Raw genomic sequence first — 15,924 nt, 5'->3', positions numbered from 1 at the left:
TGAAGCCAGATATTTACCAGTACGATTGACCTACATCTACAGATTACCAAGCAAACCAAAACATTTGATATGTCTCCTGTAGTGAAATTGTAGCTGTGTGGTTGCGCAAGGGGGACAGAAGTAGTGACATGGAAGGAGGGGGATGGCACAAAGATGAACACAAAGACGGAGAAACAACTGTGAAGGAAGAAAAGGAGGAGGATCCTGGTCTGAGTGCATGGACTGGCAGTCGCTTGTTGACAGGAAACGCCTCTGCAGCTGGAATGTTTAATATCTACAACTTAAAAACCAGAGTGTTTAGGGAAGTCGTTTCTGGCATCCCATGGAGACTCATTTATACACAAACATGATCTAGACATTAACCTAGAAATTTTGAAACAGATCTTTACACCTCTGTATTAATGTTAGCAGAACTTAAGTCAAACTGCAAATCTCAAAACTTTGAAGACTCCTTGGTAGTTATTTGTTTGCTTGTTGTTTAGTTAGTTAGTTATGGAAAAAATATGACCCAGATATTTCTTCATACTTTTTCCCCACTATACAGAAGAAATCACTGTCATAAATCAATCATCATAAAAATTAAGAACTTACTGAGCCCATGTTACAGTGAACGTTACTAATAAAGTAAAAAATTATTGGCCTAAAACTATGGTTGTTCATGCTTGTGAAGAGACATCTCATCAGTCACAACACAAAGTCTTTGTCATACTGTACGCAATACATTGTAACTGTGTTAAATGACCATTGTTAAAGACAAACTTGACGAGTTGTAAAAGACAAGACAGTATTTATATACTATATATTCAAGTGTCAAAAAAAATGGCACTTTCTGCTGCTGAATTTAACAATTTCAGGATATTTGGTGTCAGGTACAGCCTGATAATCAGGATACTATGAATGAAACAAGTTGCTTTTTATTATTGCATCAAAGGACTTTAAAAGAATAGTTAACCCAAAAATGAAAATTTGCTGATGATTTACTTATGCTCAGGCCATCCAAGATGACTCATTCGTAGATGAGTTTGTTTCTTCAGTGGAATAGATTTGGATAAATTACATTACTTGCTCACCAGTGGATCCTCTGCAGTGCATGAGTGCTGTCAGAACGAGAATCCAAAAACATCACCAGCAATCCACAAGTAATGCACACCACTCCAGTCCATCAATTAACGTTTGTGAAGTATGTTTTACAGAACTGGTATTGTTTTTGGCCAGAAGCGATGGTTTTAAAGTTAAAATGCCTTAATGATGAATGTTTCTTACAAACACGCAGCTTAAACACAACTTAACTGTAACAAGACATTCACTGATGGACTAAATCCTGTGGATTATTGTGATATTTTGAATCAGATTTTAGAGCTTTCATCTCGACGGCACATATTCACTGCAGACAATCCATTGGTGAGCAAATAATGTGATACTACATTTCTCCAAATCTGTTCTGATGAAGAAACAAACTCATCTATATCTTGGATGGCATTTTTTTCATTAAATTCCGTCGTAGACTGTCTTGATTTCAGTTTATAAAAAAAAAAATAATAATAATAATAATAATAATAATAATAGTTACTTTTAAATTCTTGAATACAATAAAAAGCATCTTGTACTTTCACTCTAGTGTTTAAGGTAAGATACTTTGACTTTTTATCGTATAATTCTTACAAAGTATCCATACTTTAACTTAAGTAAAAATTTCTAAATACTTTTACATGCAAGTGGTTCTAGGACAACAAAGCTCTGAACCTCACCCTCTTTTCCAACTTTGCAAAGTAAATCTCAGAGCTAAAGAAAAAAACACAAAGCCAATGCTTAAAAAAGTCCAATTAAATACTTCTGTGTCCTTAAAAATAAAAACTATTTTTTAAGCCATAATTGAAACTCATTTTAAAAATGGTAGTGAGCGCAGGTGATTGACAAGAATGTATCAGTTGTATAGTTTTACCATCTTTCAACTAACCTGGCAAGAACCCAAATCAGCAAGGACCAACTGACTGCCCTGAAGCCTTTTTATGCCACTGTGTTTCCTGTCTTTTTTTTTGTCAGCATGTGTGCACACAACTGACACTCTGGTCAGCCAGTTTTTTGCAGAAGGAAAATACCTTCCGTGCTCAATCTGAGCGACAGCACAAATGACTGAGAAGGACTGGCAGGGCTTCAGCACACACACATGAAGCTCATCACCTGAAATACACAGCTGACATCATTCAGCGTATTTCTGTGTGTAAATAACCAGCAGAGAAAATCATTTAAAGCACACCTGCTAGGAAAACCTACTGGAAAAGTGGAATTCACAAAGAAATGTGTGAATATCAAAAAGTTAACGGATATATAATCATGCCGAATTTGGGTGAATTAACTAAGATTCAGCTGAATTTACTTTGATCAACTGCCCAGACACATACACTAAAGTTCAACATTTTTAATGATTTTTTAGAAAGAAGTCTCTTAAGCTCACCAAGACTGCATTTATTTAATCAAAAATACAGTTTAAAAGTAATACTGTGAAATATTTTTGAAAATTTAAAATAATCTATTTTAATATATTTTTATATGTAATTATTCCTGTGATGGCAAAGCTGAATTTTCAGCAGCCATTACTACAAGCTTCAGTGTCACATGATCTTTCAGAAATCATTCTAAAATGATGATTGATGCTCAAGAAACTTTTCTGATTATTATCAAAAACTGTTATATATTTATATATATTTTCATGGAAACTGTGATTTTTTGGGGGGGGATTATTTTATGAATAAAAATTATTTGAAAAATAAATATTTTGTAACATTACAAATATCTTTACATTTACTTTAGACGAATTTACAGCATCCTTGCGGATTAAAAAAAAAACTGATGCCAAACATTTGAAAGGCAGTTTGGATGACACCATGCTCTTTAAAGAGCAACTCATGTACTGTATGCAAATGTTTCAAGACAGAAGAAAGCTGACTCAGAAACTTGTGAGACATACAGTGTCACGAGAAAGAAACAAAATCACAGACCATAACAAAAAGATCTACAGTTTGACTGACTGTAGGAAAACTTGATTAACAACTAACCTTACCAGAAATAAACAGCTACAGTAAAACTCAATGCTTATTATGAAAATAATAACAATTATACTAATAAACAAAAAATATTATTTATAAAAAAAATAGGAATTAATTATATAATTCTTTCTAATAGTGTAAGAAGCTTTCTCAAGATTTGCCACTTTGTTTTATTTCTATTTTGTTGACAAGCTATTATCATAATACTAATTCCATAATACGTTATTTTTCCTAAGAAAACTTCAGTTTTGCTGCAATAACTGTACATACAGTAACTATAGTATTTTGGCGTAAATTATGGTTACCATGGTATATTTGTAAAGGCAAGAAATGTAAACAGCTCGCGTGTGAGTTTCTTTGTTAGCTGGTTTGACTAGCCTGCTTCATTATTCCCATTAGTCTGAAGATCAACAAAAAGCAGCGTGCATAAAGCAGGTAAACACAAACACAAATAGAAGCGCAACATTTCACTTTACGCACATTTTCGTCAACTTCAAGCAGCCGTCTGTGTGTCCCACCTGTGTGTGAGCTGTTCGGGATGTGAGCTCAACCAAACCTCGCTGCTGTCTGTCGGGACAGACCGGAGCGAGCGTCTCTCGACCGCGGGTTAACGCTCGGCTCCACCGCCGGAGAGTCGCTCTTTATTTAGGTGCTCTATCCTGCATGAATCGTACCGGGACACCATTCCTCACATCCGTGCCCCTGGATAAACTTCAGTCTTTCTGTGAACACTATCACAGGCTGGTTCACACAAACTTCCCGAGAGAGCCGGAAGGCGGCGTGGGATCGCATTGCACGGAAGGATGGAGGATTTGTTTTGGTACGCAGGACTGGGACAGTGTAGTGGGGAGAGTGAGTCCTATGCCCCCCCTTGTGGGAGGATGATAAAATAGGCCAAGACAGGATTAGCCAAAGGAAGAAGGATATTGATCACGTGAGAGGTTTTCATTTCCTTCGAGCCTGTTGCGTGGTTGAAGAAGGAACGTGACAACTCCCAACTTCCCAACGCACTTTTTAATAATGTCAGATTAGAAGTTTCACTTAAAGTGCATCATTATGTTAAATCATTATGTTTCATTATTGTTTTGTCATCATTTAAAGTACACTTATTCTGATGTTGACTAACAGTGACTCTAAAAGCACATCTGAAGTATTTTATATTTTATATGACTGTAATTACGAATATTTAAATACATCACGTAGGCTAAAAGTTTAATAGAAATTGCCATAGTTTACCATAAATGCTTGTACATTCTGCATTTTATTTTTTTAATGTTTTATAATGTTTTAGGGGGAATAGGGGGAATTCTGAAATTATAACGATGTAATAAGGTCATACATAAGTGTTTGTTTGTTTGTTTAAATTGTGTCCTCAGGTTTGAAAGTTGTGTATGGGTGTAGTGGTTTTTTGACAGATAAAAGACCATTATAACTATTTTCCACAATTATGCCATCACTTGATATGCATGAAACAATGGGATTTAACTGCAAAGCAGTTTGGTTGAACCACACTGACCTCCTCAGATTGAATGTATTTTCTAAACATCTGCTATTCTCTAACCAGTTCAATCACTGCTAAACACACAAGTAAGCATATACAAAATTGTCATAATATTATGTGCATTCTAAGTAGCCTAAAATGAAATGCTTCACACACATATAGGCTAGCTTTACATTAAAATAATAATAATAATAATTTTAAACATGCACTGGATATGTCTCTTTTTGTAAATTCCTGTATGTAATTTACTATTCTGTTTTATAGATGTACAGGTGCATCTAAAAAAATGTGAATATCATGAAAAAGTTTTTTGTTTTTTTTAACATTTCAAAAAGTGAAACTTTCATATATTCTTGATTCATTACATGTAATGTAAAACATGTAAAAGTTTTTTGTTTTTTTTTTGCTTTAATTTTGATGATTAGAGCTTACAGCTAAATGTAAATGACCATCCCTACAGTATAAATTCTGGGCATCTCTTGTTCTTTTAAACCACAATAATGGGGAAGACTGCTGACTTGGTCCAGAAGACAATCATTGACACCCTCCACAAAGAGGGTAAGTCACAGAAGGTCATTACTGAAAGGGGTGGCTGTTCACAGAGTGCTGTATCAAAGCACATTAAATGCAAAGTTAGTTGACTGCAAGGAAGAAATTGGAAAGGAAAGGAAAGGAAAGGAAAGGAAAGGAAAGGAAAGGAAAAGGAAAAGGAAAAGGAAAGGAAAGGAAAGGAAAGGAAAAAGGAAAGGAAAGGAAAGGCACACTCAGACATCTTCAGGAAAAGGGCTAGAACTTCAGAAGTATCTTACCTGGGCTAAGGAGAAAAAGTCCTCTTTTCAGATAAGTCTTCTTTTCAGATAAAAGTCAATTTTGCATTTCATTTGGAAATCAAGGTCTGGGGAGGAAGACTGGAGAGGCACAGAATACAAACTGCTTGAAGACTTTAAGCAACAACAGCTGATGGAATGGCAACGGCGATCTTAGGTAAACTGATAACTGCCGTAGCCAAAGAGCGCAAAAATCACTAAGCAACAGCAACAACCGAGAGGACCGTGAAACATTGAATTATTTATCATTAGCATAATAAAAAAATGTCATTTAAACGGGCAAGAGAAAGCGTGCTTTTGGCAGTAAACAACAACTTATTGTCAGAAGAAGAGTTTTTAGTCTTGTATGATGCCAATAAGTCTAAAAACCTAGATTTACCATGCGCGTAGTAGCGACTAAGGCAAATTAGCTGTACTCCCGTAGTAGATTGTTACAATGTACACGTCACGAAGTAGCACTTAAAGTCACGCATGCGCAATCGCACTTTCTTTGCCATTGCTATTCCTTCAGCTGTTGTTGCTTAAAGTCCCTATCATGAAGCAGTCCAGCAGGGGGAGGGGAGAGCAATCGAACTCGGGTTCGATTTTTGTGAACGATTCAAAATCGTTTTTTGTGAACGATTCAAAATATCACAAACAAAATGTCGAAACAAGCAGTGTTTCTATTTTCACTGCTTTGATTTTCATTTATATTCTCTGACTGGAACTTGTTGATTGTTACAAAAATACAAATTAAACTAGTCATTTTTTTTAAATATGCTTTTTATTCATGTTCATTCTGTTACTCAGATGAAGGACCTGAGATATTCAGTCACTACATACGCAGTTTGTGTTCAGTAAGTGTTTTCCAAAATGGCGCTACGGTGATGTGGGGAGAGACAGAGGAGACGACTTGTTGAATAAAGTCGTTACTTTTGTCTTCTTCTCATACAAAAAGTATTCTCATCGCTGCATAATGTTATGGTTGAACCACTGATGGCAGATGGACTTTTCTGACGATGTCTTTCATACTTTTCTGGACCTTGAAAGTGTATTTTACAAACCCGATTCCAAATAAGTTGGAACACTGTACAAATTGTGAGTAAAAAATGAATGGAATACTTTACAAATCTCATAAACTTATATTTTATTCACAATAGAATATAGATAACATATCAAATGTTGAAAGTGAGACCATTTTGAAATGTCATGCCCAATATTGGCTCACTTTTTGGATTTCATGAGAGCTACACATTCCAAGAAAGTTGGGACAGGTAGCAATAAGAGGCCGGAAAACTTAAAGTGGACAGGTAGCAAAACAGCTGGAGGACCAATTTGCAAATTATTAGGTCAATTGGCACATGATTGGGTATAAAAAGAGCCCTCTTAGAGTGGCAGTGTCCTCTCAGAAGTCAAGATGGGCAGAGGATCACCAATTCCCCCAATGCTGCGGCGGGCGAAAAAAATAGTGGAGCAATATCAGAAAGGAGTTCTCAGAGGAAAAACTGCAAAGAGTTTGAAGTTATCATTATCTACAGTGCATAATATCATCCAAAGATTCAGAGAATCTGGAACAATCTCTGTGCGTAAGGGTAAAGGCCGGAAAACCATATGGATGCCCGTGATCTTCGGGCCTTTAGATGGCACTGCATCACATACAGGAATGCTACTGTAATGGAAATTACAAACATGGGCTCAGGAATACTTCCAGAAAACATTGTCGGTGAACACAATCCACAAAGCCATTCACCGTTGCCGGCTAAAACTCTATAGGTCGAAAAAGAAGTCATATCTAAACATGATCCAGAAGCGCAGGCATTTTCTATGGGCCAAGGCTCATTTAAAATGGACTGTGGCAAAGTGGAAAACTGTTCTGTGGTCAGAGTGAATCATAATTTTAAGTTCTTTTTGGAAAACTGGGACGCCCATGTCATCCAGACTAAAGAGGACAAGGACAACCCAAGTTGTTATCAGCGCTCAGTTCAGAAGCCTGCATCTCTGATGGTATGGGGTTGCATGAGTGCGTGTGGCATGGGCAGCTTACACATCTGGAAAGGCACCAGCAATGCTGAAAGGTGTATCTAAGTTCTAGAACAACATATGCTCCCATCCAGACGTTGTCTCTTTCAGGGAAGACCTTGCATTTTCCAACATGACAATGCCAGACCACATACTGCATCAATTACAGCATCATGGCTGCGTAGAAGAAGGATCCGGGTACTGAAATGGCCAGCCTGGAGTCCAGATCTCTCACCCACAGAAAACATTTGGCACATCATAAAGAGGAAGATGCGACAAAGAAGACCTAAGACAGCTGAGGAACTAGAAGCCTGTATTAGACAAGAATGGGACAACATTCCTATTCCTAAACTTGAGCAACTTGTCTCCTCAGTCCCCAGACATTTGCAGACTGTTATAAAAAGAAGAGGAGATGCCACACAACTTATTTTCCCCTTAAAATTATACATTTTCTCAGTTTAAACATTTGATATGTCATCTATGTTGTATTCTGAATAAAATATTGAAATTTGAAACTTCCACATCATTGCATTCTGTTTTTATTCACAATTTGTACAGTGTCCCAACTTTTTTGGAATCAGGTTTGTACTTGGCAGTCTATGGGACAGTCACAAGCCTCCCAGTTTTCATCCAAAATATCTAAAAGACGAACTAAGCTTTTACAGGTTTGGAACGACATGGGGGTAAGTGATTAATGACAAAATTTTCATTTTGGGGTGGAGTATCCCTTTAATGTGCTTTGATACAGCACTCTGTGGACAGCCACCCCTTTCAGTAATGACCTTCTGTGACTTACCCTCTTTGTGGAGGGTGTCAATGATTGTCTTCTGGACCATTGCCAAGTCATCAGTCTTCCCCATTATTGTGATTTGAAAGAACAAGAGATGCCCAGAATTTATACTGTAGGGATGGTCATTTACATTTAGCTGTAATCTCTAATCATCAAAATTAAAACAACAACAACAAAAACAAAAAACATCTGAAATGTTTTACATTACATGTAATGAATCAAGAATATATGAAAGTTTCACTTTTTGAAATAAGTTACAAAAAAATAACTTTTTCACGATATTCCTATTTTTTGAGATGCACCTGTACATCTATAAAACAGAACAGTAAATTACATACAGGAACTTAAAAAAGAGACATATCCAGTGCATGTTTAAAATTATTATTATTTTAATGTACTGGATTTTTTACTTCCATGAGCTGTAAGCTCTTATCATCAAAATTAAAACAAGAAATGTTTTACTTTGCATGTAATGAATCTAGAATATATGAAAGTTTCACTTTTTGAAATAAGTTACAAATTTATTTTTATTTATTTTTTTAATTTCTTTTCGATGCACCGGTATATGTTGTGGAAGTTACAGAAGGTGGCTTCGACAGGTGATCATCAAAATAAGTTTGTAAATGGAGGTATTTCCTGTAACTAGCAGAGGAGGCAGTTACACTTGAAATAAAGGCAAGTTTTGCATTCAGGGGGAAGTAAACATAATAGAAAGCTTTTGATTAAGCATTAAATATTTTGAATGAAATTTTTATATTAAAAAAAATATCTGAATTATTTATTGTATTGTAGCTTATATATTTTTAATGTAGATATACAAAATGAGCATATTGTAGGTTAACCTAGCTTCTCGTTTTGATATTTTGCAGTATAAACAACCTGCTGAACCAGTTTTGGTTACAACATATATGAGAAGGAAGTTTTTTGAAAATTTTTTGGTTTGTACTTCCTTCTAGCTTGATGCTTGACTCAGTCTGAAAGTACCTGTTGGGGAGTGATGAGAACTGTGTAATAATTAAAAGTCTGGTAAGACATTTTATAATACTTCTGCTTAACAAATACAAACTTAATTGTAAAATAGTAGTAACAAATAAAGTTTCATTTCAGCTCTTCATTATATCAAAGTACTGTATATTGTAAAGAAGTACTATAACATGTGTATGTTACATTATTGTGATCATTCTGTTTATGTTTTGTACTGTCTTTATTCAGTCATACATTACATTACCATTACTCCTACTCTGCATCTTTACATTTTTAAGAAAATAAATGGCAACTATATATTAAATTATATTTTAAATAAATGTTAATTAAAATGTATTATGTTAAATGATGTAGCCATGGGATATAATTTTACACATTATAAAATATATTAGACTCTACCAATACTTTGTTTCTAAATAAATATATATATATATCTATAGGGCAATATATATAATATCGTATTATATATACTTTAACATAAACATAGTATAGTATACAATCATATATATATAATATATATATATTATTTATATCATAGTTAATTTGCATAAGCTTACAGTTATTAGGAGATTCAAAACACAGACCAGCCACTAGTCAGGTGACCATGGCAAAAGTAGAGTATGAGCAAATGTGGGGTTTTGCAGTGTAATGGCTTTCTAACAACAGCATAGAGGTTATGATTTTAAAACCTGATTCTGGAAGTCTGGACAAAATATTCCAAACCTGCAACACTTTAGTCATGTAATGTCATTACATGTTGTTGATCTAATACAAGGATTCTCAAAAAAAATTTGTCTGTAATTTCCTAAAATATGTATTTGATGTTTTCTTGAGATTTTAAGCTAATATTTTCACAAATTTCACATGTTTGTGGTTTTCTGATGTTGGTTAATGGTCACATGATATGCAAATTTATAAATAAAATAAAATCTTGTTTAGTGTCCAAGGATTTGGTTATTGTTTTTACTTTAAAATTATTTATTTAAATATTATATTTTAATGGTTTAATTTTTAGCATATGAAACCCTGAAATAAAGGCATATTTAATATTGTTTACAAAAAATAATGCAATATTTTTTTCTTTTTATTTGTATTTTCATTTAAGAGATGGTATAAAATAGTCTTATTGAAATCAATGTGAGAAACATTTTGGGTTAAAAATAATCCAAAAGAAATCAAAAAGTAGTCAGAATACGTTATCTAAAATGTGTAATCTACATTATTAGGGGCCAAGCACCGAAGGTACATTACACCTATTGTATCCGTTAGCGTGATTTTCTTCTTCTTCCGCCGCAAGTCTATGGCAGCCCATAGAACCGCTTGGTGGGACTAAGTTGTGAAATTTGGCACACTAATAGAGGACAGTGAGAAAAGTCACCATAGCAAATTTGGAGTCTCTAACTCAAACTCTCTAGCGCCACCACTTGTCCAAAGTTGCACTTATGTTTATGCTAATAACTTTTGAACCGTAAGCCAGAAACTGAAAATTTTTCCTCTGAATCCTTGGCTCATGCCGAGTTGAATGAACTTCAAAATTCAAAAATCGCAAGGTTTAAATTTTTTAAAATTAATTTTTTAATTGTTTGTAAAACCTACTTTTTTCGAACTCGTCCTAGGGGCCGTTGCACACCGCCTAGGCCGTTGCACCGATTGTCACGAAAATTTCACCAGATTATCTTCAGACCATGCTGGCAAAAAGTTATGTAATTCAAGTTGATTCTTCCAACTGTTCTTGAATAACGTGCGAAAGAATTCTATGAAAAGCACGCAAAATGCATGACAGGCTATATCTCTGCAACGGTTAGGCATATTGAGACCAAACTTGGTGTGTGTTATAACAAGCATGACTTGAGACTACCTGCAGCATTTCGGCACTGTGCCACCTAGTGGTCAGGAGATATGAGAAATGCATATTTTTGAATGGTTGGGCCATATTTTTGAATGGTTGGGCCAAAAATGACAAAAACTGGTCTATTTAGATTCTATGAATCATGCCAAGTCAAATGATATCCATTTTTCTCATGTCAGCCATTTTGGGTGTCGGACATTTTGAATTTTGTCATAAAATGCTATAATCTACGAACGCATTGACATGTCGTTACGAAACTTGGTAAGCATCTTTGACACCATGCCCTGATGGTACTCAAAAAGTCAGCACCACCTTGTGGTCAAAAGTTATAATGAAATTTATAAAAATGCTAATAACTTTTGCTAACATTAGCCTATTGTAATGGGACTGATGTTGATAGATTCCTTGGATCATGCTGAGAACATCGATACCAATTTTTATCATAATTGAGTCAGTCTGATTTTCAATATATTTGACTCGGATCATCTTCAGACCATGCTGGCAAAAAGATTTTGTGTCGATATAAGAAACGGTTCTTGTTTAGCAAGTCAACGAATTTGCTGGAAAGATGCCAAACTGCATCTGAGGCTGTATCTCTGCAAATATTTGACATATTGATACCAAACTTTGTATGTGCCATTGTCACCTCGCACTGACCATGCCACATTAATTTGGTAACAGCGCCACCTATTGGTCAAAAGTGATAAGCCCAGAAATCATATTACTAGTGGTTGTATTTATGATTTGTCAGCCATTTTGACTAAAATAATCTTTAAATGGTTTTAATTACTCATTCGTGCAGTTGGTCTTAGGCTTGCTTCTGTATTGCTTAGAGCCGTAATTTATTTGCTGCTTTATTTTTTTTTTTTTTTTATTTTTTTTTTTTTTTTTTTTTTTTTTTTTTTTTTAATTTGATCAGATTACCCAGTTTTAATATTAGTGCAAAAATAAATCATTATAAATAATTATAACAAATATATTTGTTAACATTTTATTGTATATTGGAATAATAAATAAACAGAATGAAATTCAGGTGTCTAGTTGTCTACCTGTAAATTTTAGATTTAAGAGAGTAATATTCTTTTAGTATGTACTTGTAGGCTATATTTCAACATCGATATATTTTGTTTAATTGTTGTGTTGGTTAGTTAAATGTTGTATTTATTTGTATTTTTTCTTAATTTTGTATATTGTTTAAAGAAATTGTTTGAGGAGCTGGATCAGAGATGCCACAGAGCTGAAGAATGTGGACATTATGGCAGACAACACTGATGTTAATGTGACAGAAAACAACAGACAGAGCAAAGACTATCCTCAAAACTGTGAGTCATACAATACCTGAAAGAAAGCCTGTATTTATGACAGGAAGCTCACACTGAAATATTCTCTTTCAACGGTCCTGTGGTCTGTTCTTGTTTTCTAGTCAATGCTGAGAACAGATCAGATGACACTGAGGTACTTCTTTTTATTATAGATGAGTTTGGTGTGTTTTACAGTGTTAAATTTGATGGATTTATTTGATTGATATAGTTATTATGTGTTTATAATTTTCTGGTGTTCTTTGTGGTGACTGAATATCTCAAGTCCTTCATCTAAGTAACAGAATGAATATGATGAAAAAGCTCATTTTAAAACTTCATAGTTTATTTTGCATTCAATAATTTGTATTTTTGTCATGCTAATCTAAATTAAATTGTGCTTTAGGTGAAACAAATTTATTTTGCGAGTGTTATTTTTAACACTTAAATAATAGTCAGTAGACAGCAGTTTCTGAACAAACCTCTTTCCTGTGTACTGGACATTGTACAACCCCCAAGTCTTGATTCAAAACATAAGCTCATACCAAAATCAAACATTTTTTTTAAATCATTTTTTGTGTTTTTAGTTTTTCTTTTTTTGTTCTTTTCTGGTAATTTGTTAAAATGAGGTGAAGACAGTACAGATTATATTACATTGTATTATTTTGTAGTATTTGATCTTAATGGGTTTGGTTGCGGTGCGAAATATAATGGCATAACTAATTAACAGTAATTATAAGTTCAGAATGTTGGTGTTCTTAGTGACTGAATCTCAAGTCCTTCATCTGAGTAACAGAATGAACATGAATAAAAAGCATATTTTAAAAATATCATGACAAATTTAATTTATATTTTTGTAACAATCAACAACTTCCAGTCAGAGAATATAAATGAAAATGAAAGACAGCAGTGACAATAGAAACACTGTTCATGTTTTGACATTTTGTTTGTGATATTTTGAATCGTGTTCTTAGGTATATAAAGGTGCTTTCACACTTGGTTCGCTTGCCTGGTCCGAATCCGAGTTCGATTGCTCCCCCCTTCCCCTTCCCCCGCTGGACTAAATCATATTATTTATTTGGCTCCGAAACCGCGGTTTGTTTGCGTCATCAAGCCAGCAGCTGTTTACCCCGTTGCTTAGTAACAGCGGCGCAGGAAAAGGTGACAAATGCAAAACATTGCTCTCTTCACTTTTATATATTCATGTTTTTGAACCGTTCGTTTTGTTTACAAAGCTTCGGTACATAACGGCACTTGCGTCTGTCTTATCAATGTACTGCAAATGATCTAAAGAATGCTGAAGGCGAACAGAAATTAGATGTACAGCTATCTGTTTGCAGCACGTCAGTCACACTCGTCAGGAAAGTGAGTGAAACACACACACAAACACACATTGTTATCAAATTATACGTCATTACTAGCGGTTCACTTCCACGATTTTATACGACTGCATTCACATCAGCAGCGAACCGTACCCCAGAGCACCCCTTTTAAGCAGACTCGGGTACAGTTCCTAGTGTGAAAGCACCCTAATTTTATATTGTAAAGTGTTCATTTTAACAATCAAATACTAGTCAACTGATAGTAGTTTACATGTTTCTGACCAAACCTCTTTTATGGACATTGTACAAGTCATGATTCATAAAATAAGCGCATACCATAATGAAACATTTTCTTTTATCCTATCTCTGCTTTTTTTAGTCACATCGGTGCCAGTAACAGATGCTAGTATATCAGATGACTCAAGTTTTAAATGTTGGTGTCCTGGTGAGTGAATGTGTCTCTCAAGTCCTTCATTGTTCAGTTACAGAATTAATATAAAGGCATATTTTATAAACAATATTTCAGGAATTATAATTATATTCAGGAATATTTTTGTAATCAACAATTTCCACACAGAGATTTTCAGTCCAAACCAGAGACTGATGACATGCGGGGCAAGATGGAGTGAGAGAACAGATGATGACGTGTGTGAGTATTCAGTTGACCATAAAACACATCACTTAAACTGAGTGTAATGTAATATTAATAACAACAATAAAAGCTGCCACATGATCCTAAACCTCACAGGGTTTATGCGTTACATTTATTACAATATAAAGACAAAAAAAAGTTGGTTTTAAAAAATCTGATTACCTTTCCTTCACAGTACCTGAAAGAAAGACCTCCAGAAGCTCTATCAATTCAACTGACTCAGGATATGCTTCAAGAAAATGCACTGGCATTTTCCCCATCCCCGAAATTGATTAATAGAATAAACTAAATAATGGTGTTACTTCAAATAAGACCAGCAGACATAAACCACCACTAAAATGCAATTGTCCCCTCCAGTTGCCACTCCAGATATCTCAACCGCAATTCAGAAGAAATCATTTACACAGATCACTTCCACACTCAGAACAGTCATTCAGAACAGTTTCTCAATCAGAAAACATTAATGAGCTACTTTACAATGATCAGATTGAAATTCAATCAGGAACATTCATTATATTATCCATTAATCATAAATATTTCAGTTTATCTTAATTAATGATGCTAAGCATATATAAATATTGGTCACTGCTATTAAAGTTTATCAAGGGTTGTCAGTATAAAATCTGTGAAGAGCACACTAACTATTTTGCATTTAAAACTGGAGTTGATATTTAGTGTTGATATATGTTATTTTATTGTTTATTTTTTTGTTATTGTAATTAGTTTGTTTTAGTGTTATTTTTTGTGTTGTTTTTGAGGTGTTATTTTATACACTAATTGTTTTATGTTGGATTTGATAAGTATTTTGTTAATTATTACTTGTATTTTGAATAGATATTATTGTATTGTAACTAGCTACTTTCTCTAACTTTGAGTTTAATTCATTTTGTATCGAGCAGTTAGCTTAGCTAGCTACATTTTTTGAGGGAAACCACCCATTTTGACCTCATCTCTGTGAATTTAGTAAGGGTCTGAGCATTTTCTAGAAATGAGTAAATCAAGTGAACTTCAGGGAAAAAGCTAGTGCAGGAATTTGACATGAAACATTGTTACAAAATGCACAATGTAGATCATGCTGCATGTCACACACCAACACCCTTCTGTTATAAATATAAAAAACCTTCTTCACCTGCTGTGTTATTTTGTTTTGAGTTGTGGATTGGATCATTTGAAAGCAGTTGTTATTTATTTTTTTTTTTTTTTGTGATATATATTTTATGTTTTTTTTGAATAGGTAGGTGTTTGAGGATTTGTTTTTTTTAAAATCAATGTTCTTATACAAATTGTGTATTTTATAAAGAACTTTCTAAACTTAAATGCATTTTGTAGTTTTTTTTTTGTTGTGATAATATTATTTTTTTTGTTGTAATAATTATTATTATTAATAATTATTAATAATAATGATTATTCTTTTTTAATATATTTAATTATTAATTTTCATTAACATTTAAAACTATTCTGTGGAATGTTTTTAAAGGCGTTTCATCAACTAAACAATTTGTAAGTTTTTAAACAACAGTTCAATCCATTGAACACACTGTATTTCCCTCACACCCTTGTTTTTATTACTGTCAAAAATGAAATATGGCGCTACCCTGAATAAGGTCTATAAGAGCTGAAATCACTCTAGCTTATCCCAAATAGCACAATTCATGT

The 15,924-nt window shown here is 34.0% G+C and overlaps 1 protein-coding gene and 1 long non-coding RNA gene across 4 annotated transcripts in view; one reads left to right on the top strand and one right to left on the bottom strand.

Annotated features, from left to right (window-relative positions):
• Positions 1-3,889, bottom strand: part of LOC109092105 (calponin homology domain-containing protein DDB_G0272472-like) — a 36,647-nt gene extending 32,758 nt beyond the window's left edge. Inside the window, exon 1 of one of the 3 annotated variants that reach the window (XM_042728975.1) lies at positions 3,528-3,889. The gene's annotated coding sequence lies outside the window, so the exon portion shown is untranslated. Of the gene's footprint in view, positions 1-17; positions 122-3,527 lie in introns of those variants that run through there. The other 2 variants (XM_042728974.1, XM_042728976.1) reach the window with 2 other exon arrangements.
• Positions 3,890-13,003: 9,114 nt separating this feature from the next.
• Positions 13,004-14,938, top strand: LOC122138136. The gene is made up of 4 exons (XR_006155338.1): positions 13,004-13,659; positions 13,996-14,061; positions 14,194-14,265; positions 14,444-14,938. It is a non-coding gene; the product is annotated as an uncharacterized LOC122138136 (long non-coding RNA).
• The last annotated feature ends 986 nt before the right edge of the window (positions 14,939-15,924 follow it).

The sequence above is a fragment of the Cyprinus carpio genome, chromosome B8 (assembly GCF_018340385.1).
Source record: "Cyprinus carpio isolate SPL01 chromosome B8, ASM1834038v1, whole genome shotgun sequence".
Taxonomy (NCBI): Eukaryota; Metazoa; Chordata; class Actinopteri; order Cypriniformes; family Cyprinidae; genus Cyprinus; species Cyprinus carpio.
Note: the sequence above shows the minus strand (reverse complement) of the source record. Positions and strands in the feature narration are given on the sequence as shown.